The sequence below is a fragment of the Nicotiana tabacum genome, chromosome 3 (assembly GCF_000715075.1).
Source record: "Nicotiana tabacum cultivar K326 chromosome 3, ASM71507v2, whole genome shotgun sequence".
Classification (NCBI taxonomy): domain Eukaryota; kingdom Viridiplantae; phylum Streptophyta; class Magnoliopsida; order Solanales; family Solanaceae; genus Nicotiana; species Nicotiana tabacum.
Genome location: NC_134082.1, coordinates 192,220,437 through 192,234,279, shown reverse-complemented (window position 1 = coordinate 192,234,279; position 13,843 = coordinate 192,220,437).

Sequence of the window (13,843 nt, the reverse complement as noted above, 5' to 3'; positions counted from 1 at the left end):
GCCTGCAGGACTACCTCGGAATCTCTGTGGACTGAAGGTTGGCTCCCAAGCTACTGATCAAGCGCTGCTCCTGTATCTGCATATAGTGTAGAGTGTAGCATCAGCACAACCGACCCCAAGTGCTAGTAAGTGTCTGGCCTAACCCCGACGAGGTAGTGACGAGGCTAGGACCAGACTCCAGATAAATCTGTGCAGTTATATAATATATAATGAAAATATAAACAGGTAATAACAGTTTAAAAGGGAGGGGGAAACATACCAATTCTATCAGAAACTTAATAAAGTATGAAATAACACTCGATGTCTACAATCAATACGATAACAATACTGTTGCGGCGCACAACCCTATCCCTTACCATTTAACATTGTTGTGGCGTGCAACCCGATCCACATATATAACTGTTGCGGCGTGCAACCTAATCCAATATAATATCTGTTGCGGCGTGCAACCTGATCCACATATATATCTGTTACGGCGTGCAACCCGATCCAGTATAATATCTATTGCGGCGTGCAACCCGATCCAGTATAATATCTATTGCGGCGTGCAACCCGATCCACATATATAACTGTTGCGACGTGCAACCCGATCCAGTATAATATCTGTTGCGGCGTGCAACCCGATCCACATATATAACTGTTGTGGCGTGCAACCCGATCCAGTATAATATCTATTGAGGCGTGCAACCCGATCCAAATATATAGTCAACAATAATCATAATTAACTGTTCCGGCAAGGGATCAACAATAGACTACACTATCCCGGCATGGGAACTCAATACGTCTCGGCAAGGGAGAAACAACCATAACCAAACTTGTTCCAACATCTAACTATCTCAACTATAACTCAACTAGTTTCAACATCTAACTACCTCAGCTATAACTAAACTTGTTACCATACCTAACACGAAGAATCATCAACCTAAGCGTCCGTAATATCAATTAAGAACACAATGCAAAGGAACCTCAACTCAACAATAGCCCGACAATGGGGCAACATAATGATCTCTTCTCTTTCTCACTTTTACTTCACAATTCACTTCACAAATCGAGCCAATGCTTTAGAGTTTCGATTATCACTTATACTTTCACAATTCGTTATACAACTGGAGCCAATGCTTCTCAATGTTCATAGGTCACAATTCTTTCCACAACTTTACGCAACACATAGAAATCTTCACCAAGGCATTAGTAATACAACGAGATCATGAAAATCACAAGATAAGACTTACGGTCATGCTTGACACCAACGCATAGATACTCGTCACCATGCCTATACGTCATACTCGACAAGAAACAAATAGCAAATAGGACACAACTCCTAATCCCTCAAGCTAAGGTTAGACCAAACACTTACCTCGATGCCACGAACACAACTCATGGTTTAATTATATATTTACCCCTTGATTCCACCGCCAATTCGCTCGTATCTAGTCATAAATTACTTAATTACATCTATAAACGCTAAATGAATCAACCCCAATGCATGAAAATGAGTTTTCCAAAGTTTTACCCAAAAAGTCAAAAATCGCCCTTGGGCCCACATGGTCAAAACCAGAGGTTCGAACCAAAACCCGATTACCCATTCCCCCACGAACACAAAATTTATGATTTATTTTGAAATCGGACCTCAAATCGAGGTCTAAATCCCCAATTTTTAAAAACCTAGGTTCTACCCAAAACACCCAATTTCTCCCATGAAAATCTTTGATTTTAAGTTGAAATCATGTTAAAAGATGTTAATGATTGAAGAAAACTAGTTAAAAATGACTTACAATTGATTTGGAGAAGAAATATTGTTTGAAAAATCGCCTCTTATGTTTTTGGGGTTCTGAAAAATGAAAATAACTGGAAATCCCGTCTATTTATACCCCTCTCAGACCCCCCTGTGCGGACTGCACAAAATGGACTACGGCCGCACAGGCCTTCCTGAGGTACTGCGGTCCAGTGCCCTGTGCGGACCACACGAAATGGACCGCGGCCGCATAGGTCTCCACCACAGACCGCAAGAAATAGAGCGCGGCCGCGAAGACTTGGGCTTGCTCACCGCGGACCGTACAAATCCCACCGCGGCTGCGAAGCTTCCACCGCGGACCGCGAGACCTGGCTTCAGAGACCTGCAACTTCTATGAATCTGCCACTTTTTCCTAAGTGTAAAAACATCCCGAAACTCACTCGAGCCCTCGGGGCTCCAAACCAAATGTCATACTAACTCAAAAACATCATATGGACTTCCTCGTGTAATCAAATCATCAAAATAACCTCATGAACATCAAATTAAATCTTGAGATCAATGAAATTTTCTCAAAACTTCTTTAAACATAAATTTTTCAATTTAAGTCTGAATCATGTCACATGACATCCTTTTTTCACCAAATTCCACAGAAATGTCTTAAATCATATATAAGACCTATACCAGGTGCCGGAACCAAAATGCGGGCCTAATACCATCATGTTCTAATCAAATTTCATTTCAAATTTCTTTAAACAAATTCCAGAAAACAATTTCCTTTAAAATTCATTTCTCGGGCTTGGGACCTCGAAGTTCGATTTTGGGCATACGCCCAAGTCTCATATTTTCCTACGGACCCTATGGGACCGTCAAATCACGGGTCTGGGTCCGTTTACCCAAATGTTGGCCGAAGTCAAATTAGCTCATTTTATACCCAAAATTTTTTTTTATCATTTTTCACAGAATTTCATATTTAAGCTTTCCGGCTATGCGCTCGGACTGTGCACACAAATCAAGGTGGCTCTAAATGAGGTTTTCACGGCCTCAGAACACGGAATTTAATTTAAAGCAAGTGATGACCTTTTGGGTCATCACATTCTCCACTTCTAAAACAATTGTTCGTCCTCGAACGGACAGAAGAAGGAAGTACCTGAGTTGGAGAAAAGATGGTAATAACGGCTCTGCATATTGGACTTGGACTCCCAGGTTGATGCCTCAGGAGGCTGACCTCTCTACTGAACACGAACAGAAGGAAATTTCTTCGACCTCAATTGATGAACCTGCCGGTCTAGAATGACCACCGACTCTTCCTCATAAGACAAGTCCTTGTACAACTGGACAGTTCTGAAATCTAACACGTGGGATGGATCGCCGTGATATTTCCAGAGCATGGACACATGAAACACTTGATATACGGCTGATAAGCTCGGCGGCAATGCAAGTCTATAAGCCATCTCTCCCACTCGATCAAGAATCTCAAATGGACCAATGAACCTAGGGTTAAGCTTGCCCTTCTTTCCAAATCTCATCACGCCCTTCATAGGCGACACTCGAAGCAATACCTGCTCACTGACCATAAAAGACACATCTCGAACCCTGCGGTCTGCATAACTCTTTTGCCTGGACTGAGCTGTACGAAGCCTATCCTGAATAATCCTAACCTTATCCAAGGCCTCCTGAACCAGATCCGTACCCAACAACCGAGCCTCCCCAAGCTCAAACCATCCAACCGGAGATCGACACCGCCTTCCATATAAAGCCTTATAAGGAGCCATCTGGATACTCAACTGGTAGCTGTTGTTGTAGGCAAACTCTGCTAAAGACAAGAACTGATCCCACGAACCTCCAAAATCGATGACACAAGCTTGGAGCATATCCTCCAAAATCTGAATAGTCCGCTCGGACTGCCTGTCCATCTGATGATGAAATGCTGTACTCAACTCAACCTAGGTGCCCAACTCTCGCTGAACTACTCTCTAGAAACGCGAGGTAAACTGCATAGCTAGGTCTAAAATGATAGATAAAGGCACACCATGAAGACAGACAATCTCCCAGATATAGATCTCAGCTAACCTCTCAGATGAATAAGAGACTGCCACAGGAATGAAATGCGCTAACTTGGTCAGCCTATCAACAATGACCCATACTGCGTCGAACTTCCTTTGAGTCTGCGGGAGTCCAAGAACGAAATCCATAGTGATCCGCTCCCACTTCCACTCAGGAAGCTCAATCCTCTGAAATAAACCACCAGGCCTCTGATGCTCGTACTTAACCTGCTGACAATTCAAACACCGAGCTATATATGCAACAATATCCTTCTTCATTCTCCGCCACCAATAATGCTGCCGCAAATCCTGATACATCTTCGCGGTGCCCGGATGAATAGATTGCCGGGAGCTATGGGCCTCCTCTAGAATTAACTCTCTGAGCCCATCCCCATTAGGTACACAAACTCGACCTTGTAATATCAAAACTCCATCATCATCTAAGGTAACCTGCTTGGCACATCCGCGCTACACTGTGTCTTTAAGGACGCACAAATGGGGATTATCATACTGTTGATCACGGATGCGCTCCAATAAAGAAGAACGATCGACCGTGCAAACCAATACACGACCAAAGCAAGCAGTCTCTCACCGACTGAAATATAAGCAAGACTGCCCATACTGGTTGACTTCCTACTCAACGCATCGGCCACCACATTGGCCTTTCCCGGATGATACAAGATAGTGATATCATAATCCTTCAACAACTCCAACCACCTCCTCTGCCTCAAATTCAGTTCCTTTTGCTTGAACAAATACTGAAGACTCTTGTGATCCGTGAACACCTCACATGCCACGCCATACAGATAGTGCCTCCAAATTTTCAATGCGTGAACTATGGCCGCCAACTCTAAATCATGAACTGGATAGTTCTTCTCATGAATCTTCAACTGCCGCGAAGCATAGGCAATAACCTTGCCATCCTGTATCAATGTTTCACCAAGCCCAATATAAGAAGCATCACAATAAATTGTATAAGGCCCTGAACCTGTGGGCAAAACTAACACCGGTGCCATAGTCAGAGCTATCTTGAGCTTCTGAAAGCTTGCCTCACACTCGTCTGACCATTTAAACTGGGTACCCTTCTGGGTCAACCTGGTCATCGAGGTTGCGATAGATGAAAACCCCTCCACGAACCGACGATCGTAACCTACCAATCCTAAGAAACTCCGAATCTCTATAGCTGATGCTGGTGTAGGCCAGTTCTTGACTGCCTTAATCTTCTTCGGATCCACCTGAATACCCTCTGCTGATACAACATGACCCAGGAATGTAACTGAACTCAGCCAGAACTCACACTTCGAGAACTTAGCATATAGCTGACTATCCCTCAGAGTCTGAAGAACCACTCTGAGATGCTGCTTGTGCTCCTCCCAGCTGCGGGAATATATCAAAATATCATCAATAAAGACTATCACGAACGAATCCAAATAAGGTCTAAACACCCGGTTCATCAATTCCATAAAATTTGCTGGGGCATTTTTTAACCCGAACGACATAACCAAGAACTCATAATGCCTGTACCGAGTGCGGAAAGCTGTCTTAGGGACATCGGATGCCCTAATCCTCAACTGATGGTAGCCAGATCTCAAGTCAATCTTCAAAAATACCTTGGCACCCTGAAGCTGATCACACAAATCATCAATCCTCGGCAATGGATACTTATTCTTGATCGTAACCTTGTTCAACTGCCGGTAATCAATACACATCCTCATCGATTCGTCCTTTTTCTTGACAACACCGGCGTACCCTACGGTAAAATGCTGGGTCTAATGAAACCCTTCTCAAGCAAGTCATGCAACTGTTCCTTCAACTCTTTCAACTCAAGCGGGGCCATATGATACGGCAGGATAGAAATGGGCTAAGTTCCCGAACCAAATCAAATCAAAAATCAATATCTCTGTCTGGTGGCATACCCGACAAGTCTGAAGGGAATACCTCAAGAAACTCACGAACAATGGGCACAGAATCAATAGAGGGAACCTTCGCACTAGAATCACGAACATATGCCAAATAGGCCAAACACCCCTTCTTGACCATGCGTCGAGCCTTCACATATAAGATAATACTACGGGTAGAATGACTAGGAGTCCCTCTACACTCTAAATGAGGCATACCCGGTAAAGCTAAGGTCACAGTCTTGGCGTGACAGTCCAAGATAGTATGGTAAGGTGATAACCAGTCCATCTCTAATATAACATCAAAATCGACCATGTCTAAAAGTAACAAATCTACACGAGTCTCAAGACCCCCAATCACCACAATACAAGAACGATGGACTCGATCAACTACAATAGAGTCACCCACCGGTGTAGACACATAAACGGGAACAATCAATGAATCACTAGGCATAACCAGATACGGTGCAAAATAAGATGACACATACGAGTAGGTGGACCCTGGATCAAATAACACTAAAGCATCTCTATCACAAACCAGAATAGTACTTGTGATAACCGCATCTAAAGCCTTAACCTCGAGCCTGGATGGAAGAGCATAACATCGGGGCTGGGCCCCACCACCCTGGGCTTCATCTTTGGGATGGCCTACAGCTGGCTGGCCTCTACCTTTAGCGGCCTGAGCTCCACCTCTAAATCCTCTACCTCGACTTCTAGCACCTCTACCCCCACTTCTAGTTGGCGGTGCAGTCTGTGGAACACTTGGTGCCTGGATCATAGCACGGGGACCCTCCTACTACGACTGAGTACCCACAAACCTCGGACAAGTCCTCCTGATGTGACCATACTCACCACACTCAAAACATCCACCTAAGTACTGTGGCTGAGGAAACTGAGACTGACTCTGGCGACCCGAATGACCACCCCAAAAACTCTGGAGCGGCGATACACTGATAGGAGCTGGTGGTGCATTGTAGGACTGTTGATAGGAATACTGCATCTGCGAACCACGACTACCTGAAGCGCCGTGAGAGACCTGAAGAGCTGACTGAAAGGGCTTAGAAGGATGGCCTCTACCATATGAATCTCTGCCTCTAGACGAGGCACCACTAAATCTACCTGAATGACGAGGCACCACTGAATCTACCTGAATGACGAGGCCTCTTATCCGACCCATGACCACCTCCCTACGACATGACCATCTCCGCTCTACGAGCCACATTGGCCACCTCCTAAAAAGTGATCTCACTCCCATCCTCCCTAGCCATCTGAAGGCGAATCGGCTGAATAAGACCATCAATAAAACTCCTCACCCTCTCTCTCTCGGTAGGAAGTATGACAAGACCATGGCGAGCTAAGCCGATGAACCTGGTCTTATACTGGGTAACCATCATGGAACCCTATTGGAGGCGCTTGAACTGCCTCCGATAAGCCTCTCACTGAGTAATGGGGATAAACTTCTCAATAAATAGCTGTGTGAACTGCTCCCAAGTCAAGGCTAGCGATCCGGCTGGTCTAGCTAAGGAATAATCCCTCTACCAAGTCTTCGCGGATCCAGACAAGCAAAATATAGCAAAATCAACCTCATTGGTCTCAACAATACCCATGTTCCTGAGAACATCGTGGTAGGTGTCTAGATAATCCTGAGGATCCTCGGTAGATGCACTGCTGAAAGTGGAAGTGAAGAGCTTGGTGAACCTATCCAACATCCACAAAACATCGGCAAACATAGCCGCTCCATCACCGGTCTGAGCTACCACACCCAGCTGAATAGCTCCAACTGACTGAACCGCTAGAGTCTGAATATGAGGAGCTACCTACTCTAGAGTGTGAGTTGCAGGAGTCTGGGATCCTCCTCCAGCCTGAGAGATGGTTGGTGCTATAGGAAGCAAGCCCGCCCGGGTGACACTCTCCATGAGACCCACTAATCAGACAAGAGCATCTTGAAGGACTGGAATAGCAATAAACCCCTCTGGGACCTGAGCTGGGCCCATCGAAGTTGCTGGGGCCGGAACCTCATTATCAAATTCAATCTGAGGCTCCACTACCAGGGCTGCTGCTCGGGGCTGGGCTCTACCCCTACCTCGGCCTCGCCCTCTGCCTCTTGTGGGAGCTACTGTTGGGGGCTTGGGCTATGCGGTAGATGAGAAAGCATGTGTGTGAGCACATGATTTTTGCCCTATATGAGAATTACTCCCAAAAAATTCAAAATAAAACAATTTTCCTTTGTGTGCAATTTTGAGAATTTTCGTGGCATTTTTGGATAATTATTTGTATTTGTTTGTGCATGTTTATTTATTTTTAATTAAGAAGAAAATACAAAAAATATGTCACATTTCCATTTAGGATTTAATTCTACAATTAGGAGTAACTAAGTTTGTTTTACAAAAATGAAAAAAATCACAAAAAATAGTGTATTTTGCATTTTTTGCATTTAATGTCCAAGTTGTTGATTTTATTTAATTGTGTGTGTTAATTGGTATTAAAAGTTAATTAATACTTTTATAAATTAATCTAGTTCTATAAGTTAATTTAGGATTTTTGGAATTTTTAGTTTTATTAGTTTTAGAAAAAGAAAAGCAAAATAAAAGAGTGTTAAGTCATATTTGGGCCAAATCAATTTAAAGTCCATCATCCCAAAGAATTTTCTTCCCCTTTAAATTAAAACCCGTCCAAGACAGCCCAGATACCCAGCCCATACCCCATCCCCAACTCGGGCTGCCCTCCTTTTTCTTCTTCAAACCAACGACCATCGGCGACTCCATCAACTCGTCGACAGCCCGATTCACGTCCACCACGACCACGTCCAGCAGCCACCACCAGCTTCGTCCAAACGACCACCTCCCTTCACGCCAGCCCTACTACCAACGACCACCGTCGACTCCATCAACCCGTCGACAACCTACAGCCCAACGACCCTCCAGTCGCGAGCTCCAGCCAGTCTGCCCATCACTGCACTGCTGACCACTGGCCAGCCTTCTCCATCGATGTCCAACGACACCAACAGACCCAATGTCATCACTCGTCAACCAGTCACCAACAGTCCGCCACTCTAGCTCCACAGTCATCGACCAGCAGCTTTCACAAAAACGACCAAACACTCCGTCAGTCATCATGCTCGTGTAGCCATGAAACTATGGCTCAAAACCTTCAAAACCCTCCATTAAAAAATGACTCATTTTCAGTCTGCGAGTTCGAGTTTCCGACGGGGTCTTGGTCCCAGATTTGCTTGAATTTCTTGGAACATTAGCTTGAAGCTTTTGTTCGGTATTTGCCTTTGTTGTACAGCTCTACTCAAAGAGTTTTCTGTATTCAATCACTTGGGAAATCCATTTTGGAAACAATGAAGGTCCATTTCCTTTTTATTTTCATCTTGTCTTTTGGTTAAACTGATATCAATTAGCTGCGTATTTCCATGATCGAACGTAGTAAGCAGCAGTACAAGTTCATGAATCTGTAGTTCTTCTTGCTTGTTTTAATTATCTTGCCTCGTTCTAGTTTCTATCTTTTCTTAGTTATGTTATGTTGTTTCTTTTCTTGTCGTTGTTCATCCTTTCTTGCATATGAAGTCTGTTTGTTTTCATTCAGTATGTTGACAATGTTCATTTGTTCTTGTTTAAGTTTAATCTAGAAGTGTGTTAGTTTAATCACTGAATCTTTATTTTGATGATATTTGGTCTGAATTGAGTTTCAAGCTTAAATTGTGATTTGAGTTTGATGAATCTTAATGTTGTTCTGATATGAATCTGATCTTGAATGTTGATATGAATCTGACCATGATGAACTGATTCCTAAGTGTTGTCAATTGGGAGTTAGTCTCATATGATTTGATTAGTCAATTGTTAGGATTTCTCACTTAAGATTGGTTATAGCTGCTATAGTTGAATGGTAATTTCAGTAGTTTCAGGGGTATTTTGGGATTTAAAGTTTTAAAAAATGATTAATTTGAGTGCGCTGTCCACTAAAGCACTAATAATATTAAAATAAGGCATTGTTTAATACATAGTGGGGAACAAGGCATGCAAGTGTGGGGAACAAGGCATGCAAGTGTGGGGAACAAAATAACTTCAAACAAGAAGACATTAAGTAATGGGATTCAAAGGGGGATGGGCAGTTAGAATCTGATAATTTCAAGGCAGAAATAGCAAGCCTGTTTTTGGGTTATAAATAAAGTCATTTAAGACAGATTAAGGGGCTGGTTTTTTGGAGGAGAAAAATCAGTTCTCTCTCAGTTTTTTTCCAGAGAGGCTAGGCTGGATTTTTAACATTTACAAAGTTCAGTAATTTGAGAGTAAAAAAAAACAGGCTGGTTTTTAATCCTAAAAGGTTCAGTGTTTGAGAACTAAGAAACTGAAAGTTAGGTCTTTTCTTTTACTGCTGAATATCAGAACTAGTACTGTTGTTGTTTCATTGGTGTTGCTGGTTGGTATTTCTGGGGTTTCAATTGGTTCTTCCTGAGTTTGCTACTGTTTCATTGGGTGTTGCTGGAATTCTGCTGGTTCCTTTTTAAATCTGTTACTGGGTTGTTCTGTCACTGTGTTGCTGTTTGTTGCTGCTCTGCTGATCCTCCTCTTCTTCTTCTATTGTCTATTACCAGGTACACTTTCGAATCACACTGTGATGTAGATGTGAGATGTAAGAGTGAAAAGAAAATGCTCGAGTGGTGGAGTACTTAGTGCATCTATAATTTAGTAGATAAATAATAAGTTGTATAGTCTATCTTTATAACTCAATGAAGAATGTGGATTGTAGAGTTTGTATCTGATAAGGACTGTATTGGACCATTAATTTGCCTTTCGTAGTTGTAAATTTAGTAGTTTAATACCAACTTTAGTAGCATAGAATTGAAAAATCAAACTGCCAAGTTAATTGTGCTTTTCCTGAATAGTTAAGCATGCCCGTTATTGTCAAAACTATTTAGTTAAATAAGTGGAATAAGATGAAGATAGCATGAGTTTGTTCTATTGAACCCGCCTATTTAAACTGGTTAGTTCATTAGCTATGAAGGTTTTAATATTGTCAACAGTAGGTGGATAATGATCGTTGGCAGTCCATTTGCTCAAAAGTTGAAATATTGGGTTTGTTTTCATCATGTAAAGCGATTGGCAATAGCCCGTGTACGTTAGATCAGACTCGAATCCATTTCTGTGAGTAGAATGCTGAACGTGGATCGAATAACGCTTGAAATCTGGTTGTAGGAAACGGGCTCGATCACAAGACCCTCCATGAAAATCATACAATAGAGTTAAGTAACAATTGGTTGGGACCTTCATTTTGTGTTTAGAGATGAACTTAATAGAAAAGATGTAGTCACTTTAGGATCGTCGTTTTAAAATAAACAAGATGAGCCTCGCCAAATAAAATGCACAGATTGTGGGGCCCTCGATAATTGTATATATTAAAATACTTAGATTTCGGGACGGGTCGTTAGCGAATTTCACGGCCATTTCCCAAAATAACCCCGCGTTAGTCTCTTTAGGTGCGTACTTTAAATAACATTACCTTCTTAAACCCGGGTGCACATTTATGTGACCCAAATCCAAATCTCAACGAAAGTCGAAATGTGTCGCTAATAACGGGTACATTGATTGTGACGTGGTTCGAGATGCATTTCCACGACATTGCAAATTCCTTTTAAAAATAATGAATGAGACGAGCCTCGACAAGCAAAAGTACACAAGATGCGGGGCCCTCTATACGTGTTGGTAAAATTACTTAGATTTCGGGATGGGCCGTTTAGCAAAATTTCATGACTTTACCCAAAATAACAATATGCTAGTCGCTTTAGGCGCGCCTTTAATAATTTACTTTCTTAAACTCGGGTGCACATTTATGTGACCTAAATCCAAATCTCGACAGAGTTTAAATGTGTCAATAACCACGGGTGCATTGATGTGATGTGGTTCGAGATGTATTTTCACGACGTCGCCATTTTCGTTAAAAATAATAATAATAAAAGCGGTAAACAGTTAAAATTTGCACCTAGGTTCAACATGTATTAAAATCAGATAAATAAGCCGAATATGACAGTTGAGCTACCGTGCTAGAACCATGGAACTCGGGAATGCCTAACACCTTCTCCCGGGTTAACAGAATTCCTTACCCGGATTTCTGGTTCACGGACTGTAATACATAGTCAATCCTTTCCTCGATTCGGGATTCAACCGGTGACTTGGGACATAATAAATCTCCCAATTGGCGACTCTGAAATAAATAAATAAATAAATCCCATTTCTATTATCCTTTAATTGGAAAAACTCCCTCTACGCCCATGTTGGCGCAGGTAAAAAGGAGGTGTGACAGCTCTGGCGACTTTGCTGGGGAGACCGAACCCAGAATCTCTGGTTTAGGGTTCAAGAATTCGAGCCTGGAATAATTGTTATTATTTGGATTCATTTGTTATTTGATCTTATAACATGTTTTGGCCTAAATGTGCAAAATGTTGCTTTTATCGCTTTGATATTATTTGAACTGTATATAAACTATGCCGAAACCCTTCTCTTCTTACCTCAGGGGATGTTCTTGCTGGTTAAGACTCCCTATTTTGTTAGTGTCATACCTTGGAATAAGAAAGAGGCCGGACAAGTTACAAAGCCGGACGATCTCGCGGGTCCCCGGTACGTAGCCCCCTCCTCGACTCGAGTTATCCGCTCGGGTACACACTCTAGAACAAATGCCCAGGTTACGAACCTAGAATAACTCAGCTTCATGCCGGATCCCTAGTAGGAACGTTTGTTTGCATCAAGTGCATCTGACTTTGGAGGCTCAACACAGGGGTTGGGTCTGTCTAGGACAGGTGTACCAAAACGACAAAAGACCATCTTGATGCATCCAACTTGCTACTTGTGCATTTGTTTGCTTCAGACTTGCATGCTGACCAGCTTTTGAATACTTTGAGGAAAGAGAGATAGAGGTAGTTAATCACATATTTTGAAAAAAATCAATGTCCAAATAGCGTCGAAACTCTGTCGAATTTTTGAGGAAAAGAAAAAAAAGGGGGGTTTTGTTTATGAAAAATGGTTTTATTTGCCATTGAAAAGAGTCTTGTTTTCAAAAGAAGTTTGTTTTATCTACCTGAACTATGCCGGTTTGATTCTCACATGGTGCGGGATACGTAGGCAACCCTCATCGGGTCCAACCTCCCCTTTACAAAAATGTCAAAATTTTAATTTTTGTCATAAATAAGTCGGGTGACGCCGTTTTTGTCAAAATAGCCGAATGTTCCCAAAAGGGACGCCGGAAGGCTGACTTTCCATAAACGGCCACTTGTAGTCATTTTTTTCGATTTTGACCGGTTAACTTAGCCAGCCTCAAAATCTTCATTCCCGAAGTGCTGAAAGGCCGTGTTCGGAACCGGATATTTCTTTTAATCAGTGAAAAATTAAAAATAGCCAATTGGTTGAGTCAAATAAATTTTATTTTTTGCTTAATCACCTTAATAAATGTGCAGGATGAGCACGATGCAAAATGAACCTTTTTCAATAATGACTAAAATCCCTTTCAAGTTGCGGCTATGGTGGGATGATTTAGGTAGTGAAGGGCAAGATGAGGTCAAGAAATATCTAAAAGGTCTTACGGGTTTATTGGAAATCCAACCTCGGGGGGATATCATAAGAGCTTTGGTCACCTGTTGGGACCCGACACACAATGTCTTCCACTTCTCCGATTTTGAACTCACTCCGACTTTGGAGGAAATAGTCGGGTACATCGGAAATGCTGAAGTTCCATTGAGGAAAAAATATCTGGTTGCTCCAAGAGCTGTCACTGTGCATCGGTTTTTAGATTCGTTAAAGATACCCAGGACGGTCCATAACCCAGATTTGGCAGCAGAGTTTTGTAATTCGTGCTTCATATACGACAGATACGGTCATGTCGGAGGATTCAACAACCCGGGTAACAAGTTATGCAGCAAAAGTAACCGTCAGAAATGGGACGAGCATAGACGAGTGTGTTTTATGATAACCTTTTTGGGCCTTTTGGTATTTCCAAGGAAAGACGGAAACATTGATCTGAAAATAGCCGGGGTCGTCAGTACCTTGCTCACTCAAGATGAAAGCACTCTTGCGCCTATGATAGTATCTGATATCTTCCGAGCTCTCACAGCCTGCAAAGCCAGAGGGAACTTTTTCGAGGGGTGTAACTTGTTGCTACAAATATGGATGACTGAG